This window comes from Pithys albifrons, chromosome 6, assembly GCF_047495875.1.
Source record: "Pithys albifrons albifrons isolate INPA30051 chromosome 6, PitAlb_v1, whole genome shotgun sequence".
NCBI lineage: Eukaryota > Metazoa > Chordata > Aves > Passeriformes > Thamnophilidae > Pithys > Pithys albifrons.
This window is the reverse complement of record NC_092463.1, coordinates 37,688,886-37,710,221: the sequence shown is the minus strand read 5'-3', so window position 1 is coordinate 37,710,221 and position 21,336 is coordinate 37,688,886. Positions and strand designations below refer to the sequence as shown.

The following is a 21,336-nucleotide window of genomic DNA, read 5'->3' as shown; positions in this document are numbered from 1 at the left end:
AAGTTGGGACAAATCCATAAATATCAATTTAATTTGCAACAGGAAAACATTAGGTTAGACAGCAGAAAAGTAGATAGCATGGACAGCTAATCACAAGTGGAGGCAGACTGCATCAGACCAAAGATCCACCTAGCCAAATCTCCTGTCTCTGACTATTGTCAGCAGCTGATGTCTAGGGAAGAACACAAGGAGACAGCATAGAGAATCCCACTTCCCAGAATATTTTCTGAGGCTACAGCAAGCTGGGACACAAAAGACCAAGTCAAAGATGGTATTTAAGATTTTTCATCTCCAAGTTCATCAAAGGTTTTCTGAACCCATAAAAACTTTTACCACCCATAACACTCCACTGCAAGGAAATTGTAACTTGAATTTTTGTTGTGGGAAGAAACACATCATGGTTTCCAATTTGTCTTCTGCTAGTTACACGAGAGGTTCATTAACCCTTGTACAGGAAGGCAGTGTACAGTTGCTCCCTGTTCACCTCTCAGTCCTACCCAGGGAATACACTGCTACCATTTACCCCCTCATTTACCTCTTCCAACTACTTAGTCTTTCACTGATTTGACCACCATCTGTGTGCTTTTTCCAGTTCTACCATGTCCCCTCTGAGCTGTGAAGACCAGCATTGTTATTAGGCACTAACCTGCTATTTTCAGAGAACCTGCAAGACCCCATTCCAGAGAAGTTCATCACTGTACATTTTAAAATTATTTCTCCCTACATGAATTGTTTTATGATAATTTTCATTCATCATTATCTCAGAGTTGTAAGATCTTTCTCCACCTCTTCCCTGTCTTCATCTTTACTAATTTTGATACCCTTGTATCACTAGACTAAGAGATTTCAGTATTTGTATCTTCTCTAGAATACCTGTAAATACACAATACAGCACAAAGAGTCATCCTTCTCAGACGATGAGCCATTTAGCAAGATCAATATTTGCATTTTTAACTCAGGTTCCATTAAATAAAAATATTTTTGCACAAACTGTTCACATACAGAAAACTTGACTCATGAACTTCTATCTGGATCATTAACAGCTCTGCTTTCAAATTTGGAATGGATTCTTTGGGTATCTAAACACAATGATCCTTCAAAAGAAGGAGCCAGATTGGATGGGGCCCTGAGCAACTTGGTTGGATCAGGATGATCTCCAAAGTCCCTTCCAACCCAAACCATTCCGCAATTTTATGAGGGACGACTGTGAGGAACTGCTGAGTGACTTTATGGTACTGTATAACCCAGACATAAAATGGTAGGTGAGGTTCTGTGTGGGTACATGTAAATTATGTATATCAGAAAAATAATCCTAACTTCTCACTAAATGTATGAGAAACTATTAGTAATCAAGAAAAAGATCTTGGTGTTCTGATATACAGTTACAAAACATGGCAACTCAGTGCTAAATAGCAGTCAAAAAACATCAAATGTTTAGAATTCAGAAAAGGAGATGACAACATGAAGACCATGTGCATATCCATGGTTCACTAAACCTTAAGTATTGTAAGCAATTCTAAAGAGACAGTAATTTCCACATGAAGTAATGACTTACAATTCTTTTCAAGAGATGATGGGAAGTAGAGAGGGGTATTTGACAGAGGTCTACAAAATTAGGGGCATGGAGAGGTTGGCTTGGAATCAACTAATCATGATGTCATTCAATAAAGGAAGAAAAAAATCAACATAGGTCAGCAGGACCCAGACTCAAAGAAAACCAACATGTGCAACTTCTTGCCAATGGATACTGTGAATAATAAAGGTTTACAATGGTTCGAGCAGACACTGACTAACTACATGAAGAAGAAAACTACTGTGGGTTACTGAAAATACATATTAAGTATATTCAGCTCATGAAGTTCCTTACTAGGGAATGGAAAAGTACTAAAGGAAAGGATAATTTAAATTATCTCTGGTTTTATACTTTTCCTTAGGCATCCACTTAAGACTACTGTTGAATACAGATCTTTAGTCTGCTCCAGAATTTTACATTCGTATCTTATGTTTGAGAAGATGGAAAGAGGACAAAGAAATTCTGCTCCCAGTAACAACATAAACTCAAATTATCTGTACTAAGGAGCTGCAACTAGAACTAAAATTTTGTGAATCTTTTGCAAGTTACTTAAAAGAAGCTACAACCTTAAAGCTGGTGAGTAACTGTTGTGGGAATAACATCATAAAGCAAAACAATTCAACTCAAGTAAACTCTTCTGGTACTTATGTGAGATTGTTATTTTTAAAAAAATTATAAATCCTTGTATTGAAGAAGCATTCATAACCTCTAAGCACAGTTGGTTCTATCATTTCTATTTTCCACATGTCCCTTCCGTTTTATCCTGGGTTTAGTGTCTAGCCTCAGGGTCTCCATATATAAGACTCTTCCCTCTTGCCCCTCTCATTCAAATGTAGATTTTCACATGCTTGTTAAAAACCAATACCAATCACTAATATTATGAGCTGGAATTCTACCTCTAATAAAGGTGCATCAATTCACTCTGTAAACAGCAATGAAATTAACACCATGGAGGCTTTCTTGGTTTTGTTTTTCCAACTACATTCAGCACATACACCTGCTTTTGATACAGCACTACTTGCATACAAGAAAGAATAACACAAAGATTTCTACATTGCTTGCTAAAGTGATCACACACCTTTAGTGACACAGAACTTCCTCCCCCAAGAGCACTAGGCTTTTACCACATTATTAAATATGTAAAACTGCACAAGATCCTGCAGATAGCATACAGAAAAAAACCAGGGTAAAAATACACTTTCTTATTCATTTGCTGGTCACTGTCAGTTGTCAAGGCTGACAAAAGGACAATCTGACCGTGGAAAGTTCGTTGAGCTGGTAGCTGGTGATGGGAACAAGAGAAGGGATTCAAGTCTTAGGTGCATTTTTAGAATTTTTACTTAAGTGTTGATGGCTACAGTACTGAATTGTAAAAGGTGTTTTTAATTTGCTTCCATCCAGTAGATGTGCTTCAGTCCAGTAAATAACCAGTTTATAGCCAGTAAATAACAGTTCAATAACCACTAACAATTGTTCAGTAATAATTTTAAAGCTGAAAAATCAAAAAAGTATGTGAGAGGCTTACATTTTACTTTTAAGAGAAAAAAGTACCCTGGATAGAGCAATAGTCATACTCTCAAAATATTAAAGGACTTCAATCAACCAGTTAGAGATTACTTTTGTGTGTGTGTGTGAAATAGCATTTCCATGCAAATGGTGATGCATAAGAATGAAGCAAACATATCAAAACATGCCATGGATTAAAAAAACACTATTCAGGGAAATTATTTCCCATCACCATGTTTAGACTATAACATCCAATTTACACACATGAAGCCTAAATAAATAAATTACTCCTCTATTTTTGCCTTTTATCCACCTCCAGCTGCCTCCTTCAGATTCCATTAATTACCCGTTTGTGTTCTTTGTTCTAACCTGGGCAATACTGCTTTGGATTATGGAATGACAGCCATGCCAAGAAATTCAGACTCTCGGTCTGAGAGCGACGGAGTCCTCACAGCAGAAAGGCATTCAAACCTCTCATCAGCAAAGGCCTGAGGTAAAGGAATTTTATGGGAAAGGGGAAGAAGGAGGAAGATGTCAGATATTCAAACAACTTCTTGCCTTTCTCACAGTTCTTGTTACTACTTCCTCCTAATTGCTGAGGTAGCCATCAAAGAGTTTTTGCTTTGACCAAGACTGCAGATTGATATATCTGCATCAAAGCAAAAATTAATACAGGGAATCAGAAATGTAGCATTCTTTCTAACAGTGCCATACTAACACACAGTGTAATAAAGAACATTACACAACACTCTTTTTAATATACACACATTCCACATATATGTGATGTTACATTGTACACATATATGTGTACATTATTTATATATCTATTCCATGTTCTATACATATACATTATTAGAATTTTATGGAAATACAACACTGTAATTGTATCAGTGAGGATTCATGTCTTTAACCATAACTACCTACCTAAAATGGCAGCAATATTGGCAATGTAGCTACATGCAAGTTCAAATAAATATGCCCTAACACTTACTAAATGGGGCATGGTACTTTTAAAAGTGAGTTACAAAAATAAGAGGGAGGTACGTTTAATAATAATTAAAACAGTGCTATCACTAATCACCTTTCAAGTATATCATAAAGAAGCGAGTGGTGTGCGCAAGAGGACAGAACACAGGAACGTGTGGGACATGGAGTTAAAAATGAAACTACTATCTGCAATAAGTTGGAAGTTGTGTCTAGTTGTTTGCTAGTGTTACTTTGCACGTTCATCTTTGGAGGCTGCTTTATAGGGTTCTCTTGAGGTCAGAGTTGAGATGACAAAACTGATCATTCCTGAAAATTGTTAAGCTACAGGTAGGAAAATGCTTCTGCCCTTTATACACTTGTCTGAAAGTTCACTGTGATGCACAGTGATTTCTTATCGAAGTGCACTGGAAAAAGTTTGTATCTCTTGCTCGAGGATGGTATAGATACATTTGATATAATTAGGATGGCAGAGAATCTGCTCCTGATTACGAGTTCAGCATGACTGGGGCTGTTTAGAGCAGGTGCTGCAGCACTCTGGGTAAGCAGCAAAGGCATGAAGGTTCTCTGTGCCAGTCTCAGGATACAGTGATACCAGAAGAGGAGATGCTACTGTCAGTGAAGCCTCCTTTTTGCAACGAAGCCATTGATTCCTGGCGTGCTGCCGAGGCACGCTCAGCCGCGGCCGGGGCTCAGCCCGGCCCGGCCCGGCTCGGCTCAGCACCCTGGCCAGCTCCGACGGGCGCGGCTCCTTCGGCCCGGGCAGCAGCCGGGGCAGTCCGGGACGGCCCGAGCAGCGCTGCATCTTCTAGTCCCAGGATAAATACCAGTGAGATGCTACTAAGTCAGACAAGTTGAGAAGGACGCATTTGAATAACTTTTATCTTTATAGGTATTTTCAAGGAGGTCTCTGATTTATCATTCCTGAAACACAGAACACTCCAGAAGACAGTTAATGAATTAATAATGTTTGGAAAGGATAAATAAAACTACTTTGGTAATGGGCCATCAGTTCGAGATCAGTTCCAGGCAAATATGAGGACTTGAGCATTAAAGAATTAAAGGAGGACAATATAACGACTGTCATTAAACCAAGTTCCCCTTCCTGTGGAACTTTTTACTATGTTTGTACTATAAAGTTTGGCCTATAAAGATAATAGTTATCATGGCACTTATACTTCTGTAAGACATCTAAGTTTATATCACACAGCACAGTCTCTCTTAAGAAACTAAAATGGCAGAAAATCAATAGATTATACATTAAATAATAGGTTCCCAAATATAACTGTAAGTTGACTTAACTAATATTTTCTTATTATTCCCATAAGAATCAATTTATGACTTAATACTGAAATATTTTTTACCAAGGAAAAATTACAAGGTTTGTAGTTGATACTGAGATCAGGAAGTGTTATAAAATGAACTGCATCAACTGTTTAATCAGACCTCAAGCAAATTACTCTTGTGCCAACTTGGATAAAAGAAGATATACATCAAGAAACAAAGAATAAATGGAGTATCAGGATGCAGTTATCAATCAGTTCTGATAAATGCATCTGCTCAAGTGTTAAGGTGATGACAACTGTGGATGAGTAGGCAATTAAACACTACAAGAGATTGGAATACTTCTCTGTCTGCCCACTATAGGATTGCTAAAATATTACATCCAGTTCTGGTAATCATATTTCAAGAAAAGATTATTAAATAAAATACAGAAAACCAAATTATCAAAATACTGCTATGTATTGAGTTCCTAACACACAAATCATACAAGTAAAAGGTTCGGTCTCTAGATTACTTAAAAAAATATCTCCAAGGTCTTTAATTTTCATCAATAAAGATATTCTAGTATTAAAATACTTCATTAATTATTTCAGTGGATTCCTCATTACTGACAATTTTTAAAAGACAATGGAATGATTTTCTACATTATATGCTCTTACTGAGCTACTATTAGCACACTAATTCAGGGAAGTCCTAAGGAAGCTGGTGTTGCACACAAAGTTGCCTCAATAATCAAAACAGTTCCCTTGGTCTTAAGTAGTCAGGCTAAGTGATGAGTATTTTGTCTTTGAAAATTAATTATACAAGCATATTTCATTACGAAAACACAATTATCCCAGGCATGTCTATTTTGCTGGGACTGTCTTAAGTCCACGAAAGTACTTAAAAACAGTCCAGGGATGCACTGAAAAAAAATGAAACACAGCAGAATGATGAGGCATAAAAATCAGTAGGTTTATGGTTTTTATACATGGGGATCAAGAGATTCAAGAATTACACTAATTTCTACACATCAGAACAGCTAACGGTGCAAGATCAGATTTTAATTATCTTCCAAAAAAAGGTACAACTATTCCTAAAAACACAAAAGCAAAGTTTCACAAAAACCTTTACAGCCTTTCATTTCATCCTTTCTTAAATAATAAAAAGTATTGCATACTGGCGTCACATATTTTCAGAAATATTGTCTGTATGTAAATAAAGACATTCAATACCAAATCTCTCCAAATTAAAGCCTGGGCTACAAAAATAATCCTGATTGTATTGTTTTGACCTGTAACATGCCATATTTGTGTATTTCATAGGTTTAAACACTTGATCTATATAAATAATACATCTAAACCCAGAAGTTTTACTTCAGATTGACTGAGTGCAGATTTAATTTCGTAGATATGGAAACAGTAACACTTTGCCATTAGGGTGTCATGTGTAATAACCCTAAAATAATAACAGTATTCTCTAAGTTTGCAAATTTACTTAAAATAACACACCAACAATCATTAAACTTGCTTTAAGGATATTCAGTTCTGAACTGTGAGGAGACATTTCTTCATTTTGAAATCATTATTTACACAAAACCTCGTTTCTCCTCTGTAAGAGAACATTGTGGATACACAATCACATGGCAAGAAGGGTTATGAGATTTCTACTAACAAACAGGAGGCATTCAATGATATGGGTGAAATCTGTGTACATATGTTTTTAGTAATACCAGAAACTAGAATAGTAATAACACAGGTAAGAGTAGTAATCACCATATTCTTATTTATTCAGACTGAGATTAGAGCTTTTACGTGTTTCAGAGCAAGGAATGTAAGAGCACAGAATAGTCCATCAGCACCAAGTATGAGCAGCATTTACTGCACAGCTACTTGTATGGCAGGCCACGGTCCTGATTCAGGCCATAAATCAATTCTGTCCAAACCTTTACTCTAGAAAAAGAAATTCCAGTGAACTATTATATGCTGATGCAGGGCCTCACAACAGAATTAAAATATTACCTACCAATTCCAACAGGACAGACAAAATTGCACTGTTCCCTGATTGCAAGGGAGATCAGGGGAAATTGAATGTTCACGGAAAGGTCCAGTCTTTGAAGATACACACACAGAAGCACTGCCACATCACTGAGGTATCCGAGGCTCAAAACTGATGAAATACATCAAAACAGGAAGAAATATCCAGCCTGAAATTAGCACCTAGCCCAAATTTCCTTCTCATCAACATAGAAGAAAATGCACCAACACCTCAAAGCAGCCATTCCCTTACAGTGCTCCTCTTTGCCTTGCATTTTCCCTGCGTTGACAACAGGAGAAAGACCTGCCAGCTGAGCACCCAGGCTACAGTAAAAGAAAAGATCTGGTTGTGACAATCTCAGGTACACATTCAAGGTGAAGCTGCACATAATAGCATAGCTTAGCAAGAGTTATAAACCCATCTCAGCCCAAACAATTTCCTCTCTACGATCATTCTCTGTCAAGTGAGCGAGTTGACTCAGCACAGCTCAGAGATCAGTGGGCACTGGAAAAGGCACGAGCAAAGACCATCATTACCCACTCATGAACAGCAGCCAGCTCTTAGACTGGTTCAACAATAATGTGCAATTTCATCTGCAAGAGTTAATGTGAAAAATAATCTTCTATCTACGCACAGCTATAAATAAATGACAACTCTCACCAGACAGTCAATAATGGAGCTTCTTTCCTGCACACATCAGCATTCCTGTGGGAGGTTCACGGCTTCTCCTTAGCTTCAGCACTAATTTCTTAGTTCTTGGCTAGTCAAGACAAGAACTGCCTGAGTTAGCTAGCACATTTCTCCCACAAGACCAATAAATACCTTCCTCATACTCATCTATCCTGTGATTCTTTTCGGATTTTTCTCCAACCAGATGAATTGTTCAACAGGTTTCCCCACTGGGAAAACTCTAAAAACTATAATTTCACCCAAATCACCATGATTATCACAATAACCTATAGAGCTTGAAAAAACAGCACATAAACTTCATGTAGAAAAAGAATCATGATTCAGTATCAATTCCCCTCCTTCAGCTCTCATAGTACAACATTTGTAAGGCTGACTTGACTTAGGGAATTATAGTTTGATTTTATTTATAGACTACAGGAAATGGAAAATCAAAGTGTCACATATGAAGTAAGGGCATTCAATCAAACTTGAGGAGTAGCACCCTTTGCCTGATACAATTTCTAGCAGCTGATAATGCCCATTCTGGATCTGTTTAACTCAAGATGCTGATAAATAGAAAGACAGGAAAATAAGTACTTCAAGATAGCAAATAACATAACAATATAAATATATTCTAAAAAGTCACCAGTTTGATGATGAAAAGCATATTCTATTTGCAGATCAGTGCCTCCTATTTTGTAAAATACTTCACCGGTGCAAAGCTAAACTGACACACTTCATTGGCTCAGAAGCCACACTGCTTGTCATGAGTGGCATTTGAGGCATTACTACAGCAGCAAACTTAAAAGCTACGAGACACATTCTGCTGATACACCACACAATAAAGCAATCTAATTCTCACTACATTATATCAAATACATGTTGTTAAAGCTCTCACAAAATGATAATACCCTGAGATGCTGCAGAGGTGGAAGCACCAGATATAATTTATGAATTATCTGGTAAGTGACAGCAGAACAAACTCTCCTTCAGAATCAAGAAGCAGCTGTTGACAGGAGACAATTCCCAAATACTGAAAAGACACAAACTCTAAAAGGTAAGAACTTTCCTAACTGTGGACAAAGTTCAACGGTACAATTTTTGTGTAACCTGAAGCACACCAAAAAGCAATAAAATTATTTCCGTTTAAACACAGCAGGACAACACCAACTCCAGTCACTTCTGTTTTTCTCCACATAGTAACCTGCCCCTGCAACAAGTAACAAATTGCTTTGCAAAATCCAGACAGAAAAAAACAGCTTCATATTAAAGAGAACTCACATCTTTTACAGGTTCTCAAAGTAAGGTCAGCATATTTTACCTTTCCTTTATACATCAGACAGTTTTGCATTGGAAAAAAAAACAAATGCATCTCTGCATCAATATCATCAGTGAGCTGGCAAGCTTCATCCATGAAAACCCATCCATGGAAGAGGCCTTCAACTCTTTCAACTACTCAGACACTTCTGCGCTGAAATGCAAAGCTAACAATGCACACACACATTTCCTCAAAAGCAAGAATTACCAGATAGAGTTCCTCATCAGTGCAAATAAGCTAATTCTCAATAACTGATTAATCTCTTCAGAGACAAAGCAACAGCATAAAATAGCATTTGTGATCCTTTTCATCACAGAATTGTTCTCAACTACACAGTACAAGAACTACAGAAAGACATGCCTGAACACAACAATGAACACATTTTAAAATTTTTAACCAGTTTTGTTAAAAACACTAAAACTCCTTCAGTTTCTCAGTGTGCCTTCCTTTTCTCACTCTTCTCTAATTAAACCTTTTCCTTCTCCCCCAAAAAAACCTTACTGTTTTCAAAGATTTGTCTTCATTAATTGAAAAAAAAATTATCAAAAGTTATGACTTGCACAACATATCAAAATCGGAAAAAGATTCTCAACCAGATCAAGAAGTGAAGTGTCAGAAGGCCAGATTTTATTGTTTGAATTTTTCACTACTTAGGTTTCAAGATTAGTGATCTATAAGCTAATATAGACTACAAATTTAAACTGCTAAGAATGCCACATCAATTTCACAAGCAGCTTAGGAAAAAAATATCAGAGTTACTAAATTCCTTCAAAAGCACACTACTTAAAATGTAGCACAGAAGTGGAGGAGAGGAGGGGAATACTCCAATTCTAAAATGTTAATAAATATAACAAAGTTGTAAAGGATAAGCAAAAAATTGGATGACATTCAGATCAGTTATTTTGAAAGAACATACAAGATATAGGAACTGAAAGCCACACTATGTAGTAACTAATGTTTCCAACAATGACAGGAAGGTCCACTTTTATTCTGCCACTGGGTGACACAGAATACGGTGCAACCATTAAGGCACTCGGTGCATGGAGAGCAGCAAAATGAAACTGCTCGATTCAGTTGTACTCTCTCATCCAACTGAAATAGTTTTTATTTCCTCTTCTAAAAATTAACATGTTTAATTCCCATTGAAGTACCCTAGATACTAAACTGCTAAACAAAATAAAACCAAGTAAAAGATTAACCATTTGAACAAGTTTCCTCATCTCAATCATGGACAAGAAGTCAAGTTCATAACAAGCAATATTTAAACACAACACAATCTGTAGGTCTTGGACTCCCTAACACACACCTCGCATTAGACAATTTTCTGTGTTTTAACTCTTGCCCACCTATACTTTAACAACTGGCCCATCAGACTGATCTACTGTATACATGGCACAAGACACTGCTCTGTGAGATCAATCAAAGGAAAGTCAGGTTTCTGTGTCATGAGGAGAGCGTTTTTATCAGAACAAGGGAGGAAGGACAGCAGCTGATCCATATACAACAACGCATCCCTGTGAGACCATGACGAATCCTGGTGTCTTGTACTGAAAAGGCAGCTGTTTCTCCTCCCCTCTAGCCAAACACAAAGGCTTTGTGTAGTGCTTTCCCAGGGAAAAAGAAAGAGACAAGGAAACACACAGGAATACACAGAAACTGTCAATCTCCTTTGCAGAGTATCAATTCATTGCCCCTAGACAAACAAGCCTTAACTAACACATAAAACACAGTAGTATATTAACATACTATACAGTGCAACTTCACACACTAAGTAAATGCCCACCCGTTTGTACACATATATCTAGTACAGGTAGAAGCTGATTATTTAGAAGCCAGTTTTGAACAAGGAAAACTCCACTCAAACCCCTCTTCTGTCATACTCAAAAAATCTTGATATACTCAGCCACATTATAAAAACCTCTCTGGGATTTGTGATGTTAGAGGAATCAGAGCCTGCAGTATGTGGCAGCAGTACAGAGACAACATCTCAATATTCCAGTCACTCAATTTCTTCTTCTCATTCTAGCCCCATCCTTTCCAAATAGGACGTTTAAAAAGAGGTAGAACTTCGGGTGCTTAATGGTACATCAGGAATATATCAGAGAAGAACAAAGTATTTGTCAGAAATAATTAGTTCCATCTTCACATTTTTTAAACTATGATGTCTTGATGCACTCTTTTCAAAACAACTTTTAACCAATGACAACACATACTACTGCAGTCAAACTTTCCTATATATAATTTCTTTTACAGGCCAAATGTAAATAAGCATACTTCTGGTTTAACAAATTAAGAAAGTTTTATGACTTTTTAAATGCAATTCACACTGTAAAGCAAATGAATAATCATCACTAAAGTATTCTGGGCAATTTAACACAGAATAAAAATCTTGGGTATCTTTGTACCATGAGTTCACATCATTAAGACCTCAAAAAACATTTCTGAAATCAAACAAGAGCAGCTAAATAAGCTCTAATCTATTTTTTTCTCAGACACAACAGCTAAAAGTAATGCACCTAAAAGCATAGCATGTGTTCAACAGAGGCATGGTATTAACTATGCAGAACATACAAAAAAAATTACTCATTTTCTCTAGAACAACATGGAAACAAATCACATGCTTTAAGGCTAACAAGATACTTAAATCAATAGAGTACATTTTATTTTAGGGCTCTCAACTTTCATGCAATATAGCTTACTAATTCAGAACATTTAAGCTGAAATTCAACTGCACATACAGCCCAACTAAGAGAGCCTTCACAGTCTGTTTTATAACTCATTTTCTGTAGCCCTTTCCATCTCAGTTATAAATACAGTAGAAGGTTTGCAAAAGGCTGTGCTGTACTCTGGGGTCATTCCTTTGTGTCCATTCCCCTCCACCCCCATGACAATACATCAGTAGTATTACTATTATTCACAAATCCAGTAGCAGTAGCACAGTAGCAGTTGTTCCCAACTGTTCTGGCTCACACCAGAGATTTTGGAAACCTCCTACCGATCTTTGTCCTTTCACTGCTTTTGCTCTAGAGTGACAACAGAAGCACAAGGATACAGCTGCAGCTCCAGAGACCATCTGCAGACTTGGGAACAAGGTATCTTCCCGTTTCCTTTTTGTAAAGCTAAAAGTACGTATAATAAAGTGTTTCTACCCGGGTTCACACGCAGTTTGTGTGCTCCCTGTTAGCGGCGCGGGGCGAGCACCGCGGCCTAGCCGGGCATATCTGTATGCAGGGATCGATGCCGGTGCCGCTAATGGCTCCGGCGCTGGGAGCGCAGGGACAGCCAGCGCTCCCCGACCCGCCGTGCCCGCACAGCATCGCCACACCGTGCCACAGCCCAGAGCCCCAAATACACACGCAGCTATTTCAAAACAGCGATGTTTCGCCGTCAGAACACGTAAATATCCGTACCGTTTGCCTTCCTGCAGCAAGTGGGAGGGACAAAAAAAAAAATCTCGTGCCTATAAATCTGAGTTCTCCGCGGAGGCCGGTGGTGACTGCTGCGAGTCCGCCGGACCTGCCGGCCGTAACTCCACGGCCAGGCTCGCCCCGCCCTGCCCCCGCTGGCACCAGCGCCCTCGGGCGGGCCGTGTTCCCCGGCGCTCCCGCGCCCGGCGAACTCCCTCTCGTACGGGGAGGCACCCCGGCGGCTCCCCCGCAGCAGCCGGGCCGGGCCGGAGCCCGCGGGCCGCGCCCCGCCGGAGCGGCCGGAACGCCCCCGGAGATAGGGCGCGGGGTGACGGCGGTGGCCGCAGCGTAGCCCCGCGAACGCTCACCTGGATCGGGGCCGAGGCGGCGGCTCCTTGGGCGGTGCAGCGCGTTCCTGCGGCGCCCCGGCCCCGCGGGGATGGTGTGCGCGGCGCGGGGCGGGGGCTACAGCGGCGCCCCCCGGCCCAGCCTCCGCCCCATGGCGTGCGGCGCGGTCTCTATGGCGACTGCGGAGCCGGGCCGGCCCGCGGGGAGGGGTAACGGCTGCGCGCAGGCGGAGGGCGCTCAGCGGGTCACGGCGCGGCTCGCAGCGCTCCGCACGGGGGTTGGGCCCCTCGCCGCGGCCACCGCCATCCCTGCGGCAGTGCCGGCCGAAGCCCGGCCCGCTCGCCCGCGCCGCCGCCCCCGCGCTCGCCCTTCCCCGCCGCGGCGCCACCGAGCCGCGGTCCCCGGGGTACCGCCCACAGCCCTCTGCCCGGGGCGCCGATTGGGCGGCCGCTGCGGCGCCTCGCGGGCCATTGGCTGCCGGCTCGGTCATTCCGGGGCCGGGGCGGGCGCGGCGCTGCGCCGAGCGGGTTGGCGGAGCCACCACAGCCGCGGCCGCCCCCGCGCAGCCCCCGCGCCGACGGGCGAGATGGGCGCTGCAGCTCCCGCGCCCGACCGGGGTCCGAGGAGCAGCGCCCGTGCCGGCACTGGGGCTGGCGCAGGGCCCCCGCATGGCCGCTCCCGGGGGGGAGCCGCGTCCTCGCTGCGTTGCCCCTGCCGGGGCTCGGCGGTGCTGTCCATACCCGGGCGGGGGGCCCGTGGCCCGGCGGGCACAGGCCGCTGCCCAGGCCGCTCTGGGGCCAGGAGGGCTGACGGAGGAGAGGCTTGGGCGGAGCGGGCGGGTGGCGGCGGGTCAGGCCCGCTGTGCCTGCGGGGACAGGCGCTCCCCGGTGTCACAGCGCCGCTGTCGCCCCTGGGCTCGGCGCTGTGACAGTAGGGAACAGTGGATGTGTGCCGTGCCTGGGTGAGTACGGCCTTCGAGGGCAAGGCTGCCCCTCTCTTACTGCAGGCAAGACTCTCCAGCCCCGTGAGGACACGGAACGGGCGCTCCTCAGTGGGTGCCATCGTGCCGTCATCACACGACAGCCGACAGGACGCGATCGTAGGCCCCAGGGTCAGCCCAGAGGCTGCACCCATCTGGCAGACCAGAGGCCAGGAGGGGCCTGTGATGTGGAAAAAGGGAAGGACAAATTGGCTGTGCTCGCAGCAGCTTGGATGAGGAGAATGAACACACGGCAGTCTTCCCGTCGTGTGAAGTTTTCCAAAGGGACAAAAAAAAGTGCCTTTATTTGCCTACTGGCAGCCAGATAAGATGATAGTGTGAATAATTTAAGCCCTTTCTTCATTCATCACAAAGATATCATAGTTAAAGAGCAGGGCTTCTTTTACTGCTACTTTGGAATGAATAGGAAGATCTTAGCGCTCGCAATTTACAATCTCCCCGAAGCGAGAGCTGCGAACCCAACAGTGAGCCCAGACAGCTGGGGCTTGTTCCGTGTCAGCTTCAGCCAGATGCTTCTTCATTCACTGCAGTGAACTGCCTCGAGGTGTAGAGGTGTGGATGAGCACAGGTGATAAGCATATATTTCTCTGTATGTGGTGAATTCATATGTGTATAATGCATCCTAACAACTGAACGGATTAGTGAGAAAGTGGTATAATCGGGAAATGTTTGTTTGGTGGATGGAAACAAACCACCATTGATGGCAGTACGTGCAGAGAGTTGCGCTTTTTTTCCCCCAATACATTTTTTATTCAAGTACAAAATGTAATTATGAGTTTTGCTTACCTTTGAAAGGCACTTACGGTTTCTCAGTTGGAAAATATTCTCCTAGAGCTAAATATTTTTCCAAATCTGTCTTAAAGGCATTGCAAAGGCCACAGTTATTCTGGAATAGCCTGCTCCTTGTACTTGTTCTTCTTATGCACCACCAAATAATTTTTTCACATTCACTCCAAAGTAGGCAGTACTTTTCCTCTCAGATTATAATTGAGGGTAGATGAATGCCCTAACCATCTCTTAGATGTAAGGAGCTGGATGTAATGAGGGGATCATGAATATGAATCCATTTGTGAAGAGTATTTTATTGTTCTCCAAATAATTGACATGTTGCCTGAGGTGTACAATTCTTCAGGAAAATTTTCTGATTCAATTAAAGAGAATAGAAAGGCCTTAACAGACTTGTTTATCTGGTTTGTCTGTTTACCTGTTTATCATTGCAGATCCAAGGGGCATAGTTTTTCTGATCACTTTGGAACTTCACAAATTAATTCATTATCTAATTCAATGACATTGACATGCACGTTATCATGGAAATCACATCAGGAGTACATCTTCTTAGCATACTGTAAGTCAGCATGCACACTGCAAACTTTGAAAGACTAAACAGCCTTTCCCTTCATCATCACTTAGTTATGGTGATCTGTTAGTTTCCAAATTACCATCCACTTTTCATAACTAGACTAAACTGCAATGGTTCGAATAAAAGTCAAGCCGGGGAAAAAATAAACTAAAACTGAGCCTTTTCAAAAGGAAAATCTGTCTCCACTTATGCAAAGGAGGTCTTTACAGAAAAGATCTAATCTTTTTTAACTCACTGCTCCAGAAATACACCAAGAGGTTTGTCAAGGCTTTCTGTTCTACTATTTTTGGTTCAGAGATGATGGTAAATATAACAGATACCAGCATTTCCTCTGTCAGTGCAAACTTGCAGAAATATCTTCAGCACACACAAAAAACTCCAAAAAAACACCAGCCCATTATGTAATATGAAATTAAGTTTCTCTAGCTTTTTTTTTTTTTATAGTACCAGTGGTTCAGCTTAGATGCATTGTGTTTGTTTGCCTTGGAAGAAGTTATCCTGAGCCAAAAACTGTCCTATGCCCTTAATTCAGTTTTTACATTGACTATTTCAATGAAAATATGTGTCTTTTTGCAGCTGTGAACCACTGCAAGTGAGCACCTCTGTATTTGTTCTGAAGGCTTTCATGTACATCAGGTGGTGCTAAGTAAATCAGTTAAGCAAACTGTCCTGGTTTCAGCCAGGATAGAGTTGTTTCTTTTTAGTAGCTGGTACAGTGTTTTGGACTTAGTATGAGAATAATGTTGACAACAGACTCACTGCATCAGGGGCGAGGGGAGTGAGTGAGCAGCTGTGTGGGTGGGACTTAAACTACAACACAAACTGTCTTGTCTTGGTTCAATGCTAAATGTCTAACTTGGCTGTAAGCTGCAAGGAGAAGAAAAGTAATGCACACCTGAACACTGAGGTTAGAGAGCAGAAGAATTACTGTCAGAAATTACTCCAAAATTCCAGAGGGTTACCTGACCAAACTGTATTATAACCACGTAGTTGCTATGGAAATACGTGAACAAAAAATTTAGTTGTACTGGTATGTGCATAGCACATGCATGGGAATACTTGTTGAGAAGTTTCGCTGTATGAAAAACCATTCCCAGTCCTGTAAAGATGTTTTTGTCTGAAAGGAATGATCTAATGTTTCTTCAAGGAATCTTTAAAAATTAAAACCTACATCTAGACACAAACTCATGCAGATGTGTCTGCTGATGGAAAAGGGTGACATGATTAAGAACATGCAAGATCACTTGAACTCTGCAGTTATTTTCTTCAAATAAATATATATGAGAGTAGATGACTCATCTTGCAAAGTACAGTCATTGGTTTCAAACACTTCTATTGGAACTTCCTTGCCTGGACATCAGGGGCTTGGGGTTATGTTTCTGTATGAGTCAGAAGTTTTGAATAATGTTTCTGCTTAGTTGACCACAGAAGTGGAAGCTCAGAAAAATTTTTGGAGAGTCAGAAATCAAATGATTTTCAGGAAAGAGAGGAGAGAAAAAGAAAAAAAAATAAAAGGAGCATATAGATATCAGGAAGCACAGAATTCCTAGAGATGGAAGATTCATAGGTTTGGTTAGTCAGTAAATGAACATCCACCAAATCCTGGAATTTGCTGAATATTGTAACTAAAAATTAATGTGTAAATGGAGGTGGAAACAATGCTCTCACTAAAGAGTAGAAAGGTAAATGCATTTGATAAGCTGATTTCCAGGAAAAGTCAATGAGCAAAGGAAGTATCGACCAAAGACAGGAAAGCACTTATCAAATTTTTGAGATGTTTAAACAGGTACCCATTTCATAGCAAATAAAAAATCATAGACCTTGAGACTTCTAATTCAGCCCTTTTGTCAAGGAAGGACCAACTGTCCCTACAAGATTCCTGGCCAGTGTTTGTCAGCCTGTTTGTTCTGTTGATGGAAATCAAGCTTTTTCAAGGACTGTTTCACTATTCTCACTACAAGACTGATTTTACCTGTTATTCTCCTCATGTTTTATCACCAAAGGAATTTATTCCCTTCCTCTGTGAAACTACCAATAAAATTAGTTGAACACTATTTTTACCTCTCATATCAGTCTTCTTTCCTCTAAGGACCCTGAGTCCCTTCAGTCTTTTTTCACAAATCATCGTTTCTGGACATAGAGTGTCTATAAGCATGAAGTCACCACTGAAGGGACAGAGGGATCTGGGATCTTTTTCAGAAGAGCTGTGAGAGCACTGTGTCTAGGTGATGGCTTTTGTCTATTTGACAGCTTCAGAAAGACTCTGTGAGCCTTTTTCTCTTGATAACTGTCTTTTTTTTTGAGAAGAATCTCAAATTCCCTACAAGATGTCCTGAGTAATACTGTTCAGTCCAAATTATATTCTAGAGAATGAAAAATAGCATTAATCTCAGGTTTATAATAAGATGAGAATGGGGAGAGTTTCTGATTAGTATAGGGGGGTCTCTTCAAGGAGAAATGTGAGAGTGTATGTCTGACTACTTTGCTAGGGGAAGAAGGGTCAGTTGGTAGTATAGTGCACCAAAGTATTGATGCTGTGATAATTTTACCTCATTATGTAAGGGGAGTTCTGTTGCCAGCCCTCATATATACGTGTATAATTCCATTCTGCACAAAAGCTTCCTGTTAAGTAGCTTGTGAGGATAAGATCCATGGTGAATAAGGTACAAGGGTGAAAAGCAAGATTGCTGCATGGTCTAAATATGAATAGGGTTGTAAAAATAGATTCTATTCTTCAGGAATAAAGTTACAGCCAAGATGGAAGGTTTAGGTTACCAACCAATTTAAAATATGGGTTCACTTCCATCTTTACTACAGACTGCTGATCTGATTTTAAGGTGAATTTCTGTGCCTTAGTTTTCCATTTGTAATGACTCACCATGAGTCAGGAGTGGATGACTCAGAGGTTGTGGTCAGCACAGCTTCTGTGGATTGAATTCAGCAGCTTGACAGGTACAAGCATGGAGTTTCATGCAATATACAGTAGCCTGAAAGACTAGCTGTCCATGTGCAGTGCAGTTCTTGCAGGTCTGCTAAAACATTCTTTTTGCCTGAGGCTGGCCTCAGCATTCATATTTTTATAACCTTTAAACATCTGAAAAATGGAAATTGTAGTACTTCTTTTTCTTATTTGTTTAATCTGTGATGTTCTTCAGGTAATTAAAGGAGCTACAGTTACAGTGTTTGTATTTTTCATGGAACATTGTCCAGTAGGTACCACTATAGGACAGTGTATAGCTGTAGTTGTAAAAACACGTAATTGACTTAGTTTTCAATAGCCTTTGTGTCATTTTAATGTACAGACTGGGTTCTTTTAAATTATTCTCTATCACCATTACTTCTTGCCTTTGAGTTTTGACATTCCCTCTGCCAACTCTGAAATTCCATAAGAATTTCAAACGTTGTAACTTAACTTTACATCTTCATCTAAATAAAAAAAACATAATCGTCTGAATACCACTATATTTCCCTCCTAAGAGTTCAGAAATGTAATTGAGAAATGAATGTTCTGCAAAGACCCAGTTGCTTAATAACTTAAGTCTCTCGGTATCTACCATGTGGTTCACAACTTTACAGAAGCCAAAAACAGCAGATGGTCTGAACTCCCTTGTTCATGTCCCCTCCTCATTAACACATATCATCAAGAATCTCTTCCTGAATATGGACCTGTCCTCCGAGGCACTGACATATTAAGGAAAGGTCGTACAGTACCTGCTTGCATCAGACTCACTGAGTGCATCCTGTTTTAGTACAGTACTCCAAAATCTTGTATCATTAGTTATCATTTACTTTAAATACAACATGAAAGGAAAAGCCATCCAAATACAAAAAAAAACCCAAACCCAAAACATTAATATTTGGAAACTAGATGGAAACTAAAACTGCAGCATGCAGCATCCCAACTAGTTATTTTATTCCACTAATTTGTAACACACCTGTCCTTGCTTGTGGACTTAAATATGGATGGTTCTAAATAGGTAAGTAATTGGCTAAACATTTATTAAATTTACCTCTTTTAGACCCAAAGTCACAGCACAGCAATCTCCACTGGGTGTTAGATGTCAGTCCAACTACTCCTGCAGAGTTACAAAATGCTGCTCTGTGGTCTTGGTGCCCAGGATTTCCAGAAAGTCTGTAAGAAAGTGCATCATGGTTAATTATAGATTGCCATAGAACAGAACTAATTTCTGAGTAATTCAGCTTTTGATATTAACTTTGCAGCTGAAACCATTTCGCAATATGAGATGGAATAAAAAATACAGGTAGCATTGACTTCTAATTGCATTAAGATTGGATTTAAGTAATTTCTTAAAATGAGGTATTCTTGAGCTTCCATTAGCTGTGTGAATGACCTCTGATCTCTTTAACATAAATTTTTAAAAAAGCTTCTTACTCTGTATTGTAGAAAAAACCTGATACAGCAGCACTGCCCTCTCCTGCTTGCTTGCTTTCATGCATGCGAGTACTCAGTTTGTGTTGCAAAGCAACTTCAGGGAAGGAGCATTTTTCTGTCAGTAGGTAATTGAGGTAATAATGTTTTCTAATACTCAGGGACAACGTATGTCTGGAGTTCTGCAGTTATGGGGAGTTTTCACAAGTGAACTTTTTCTCAGCATAAAAGGACTTCAGTCATTTGTCCTGTGTTTCTGACATATCACATCCCAGCCAGAACAATAGCTCAGAATGTGTACACTTACTTGTGCTGTACACAAGGAATACATTATACTTGTTAAATATGCTTCTGTAGAGTCATCTGTACACAAATGTACACTTTTGAACAAATCTGTCATATTCTCAGGGGTCTCCATAAGTACAGCAAGTTCAAAGCATGAATGATTCATGTCCACAGGACTAATTCAAGGCATTTGTGGTATATTTGATCATATACAAACATTTGTGGCATCCAAATGCAGTAGATCCAACAGGTCCCAGATGCATCACATGCTCTGAATCATTAGCACATAAGCAAGATAGAAAGCTTGAAGTCCTACTTCAGATATTTTCTTTCAAAAGATGAAGTTTTGGTAAATTACATTTTTCTGAACTGAAACTGCCAGCAAAATGAACACTGAGCCTTGTTTTGCTCCAGGGACTTCCCTCCATGTCAAGGAAGCAGGTCTGTATGTTTGCCATGCAGTATTGGACAATACATTGTTGGATGGAGGTTGTAGCATAAACATTAATTATGAGTTTGATTGTATCAGAAAAAACTGATAAGGGAGCGAATTTCACTGTATGACTTTATCCTGTTGGAAGATGTCCTCGGGGATTTTCAGTACATGAACACAACAGAATGATGCTGACAATTATGAGCTTCCCTCTTAAAAGCAGTAATATATGAAACAGCTTCTGCCAACTGAACAAGATTTAATTGCTTTTAACTCTCAGAATATTGTAGCTAGAAATTCCAGTCTCTGCTTTACACCAGACTTTGACAGAGTGAGTTGCAGTGGTAACTGATCTTTCACCTTTCCCCAGTGATACGTGTGATAATACTGCTGCATGCAGAGGGTGTCTGCCTTTACATGAGACTCTAAAAGAGCTGACCAGGTGTATGCTCAGAATACAGAGTTAGAATCACAGTAATATCAGGGTATTGTTTTATTGCTCACCATTAGCTAGGAGAGGACAGTTTATGCTCCTGAGAATATTCACACATGTTACAATGGTTGATGCAGTCAGTCAAGTGCTCACTGAGCTTCCTCTGCTGTGCTGATGTGTTATGGACCCGAGAGCCCAAACCTGGTCCTGCTTAGTGATTCAGTTCTGGGACCAACATCACCACTAACTTGACCAAGCATTGCTGCAGACTGAGCTTGTTGCTACTACTGTTGCCAGTTAAACCCAGCCATGTGCATCCCACAAATGCTG

At 40.6% G+C, this 21,336-nt stretch overlaps 1 protein-coding gene across 2 annotated transcripts in view; it reads right to left on the bottom strand.

Annotated features, from left to right (window-relative positions):
• The window catches only part of TTBK2 (tau tubulin kinase 2), an 87,926-nt gene extending 74,462 nt beyond the window's left edge, over nt 1-13,464 (bottom strand). For both annotated transcript variants that reach the window (XM_071558318.1, XM_071558320.1), the window contains exon 1: nt 13,126-13,464. The gene's annotated coding sequence lies outside the window, so the exon portion shown is untranslated. The remainder of the gene's footprint in view (nt 1-13,125) is intronic.
• Nucleotides 13,465-21,336: the final 7,872 nt, after the last annotated feature.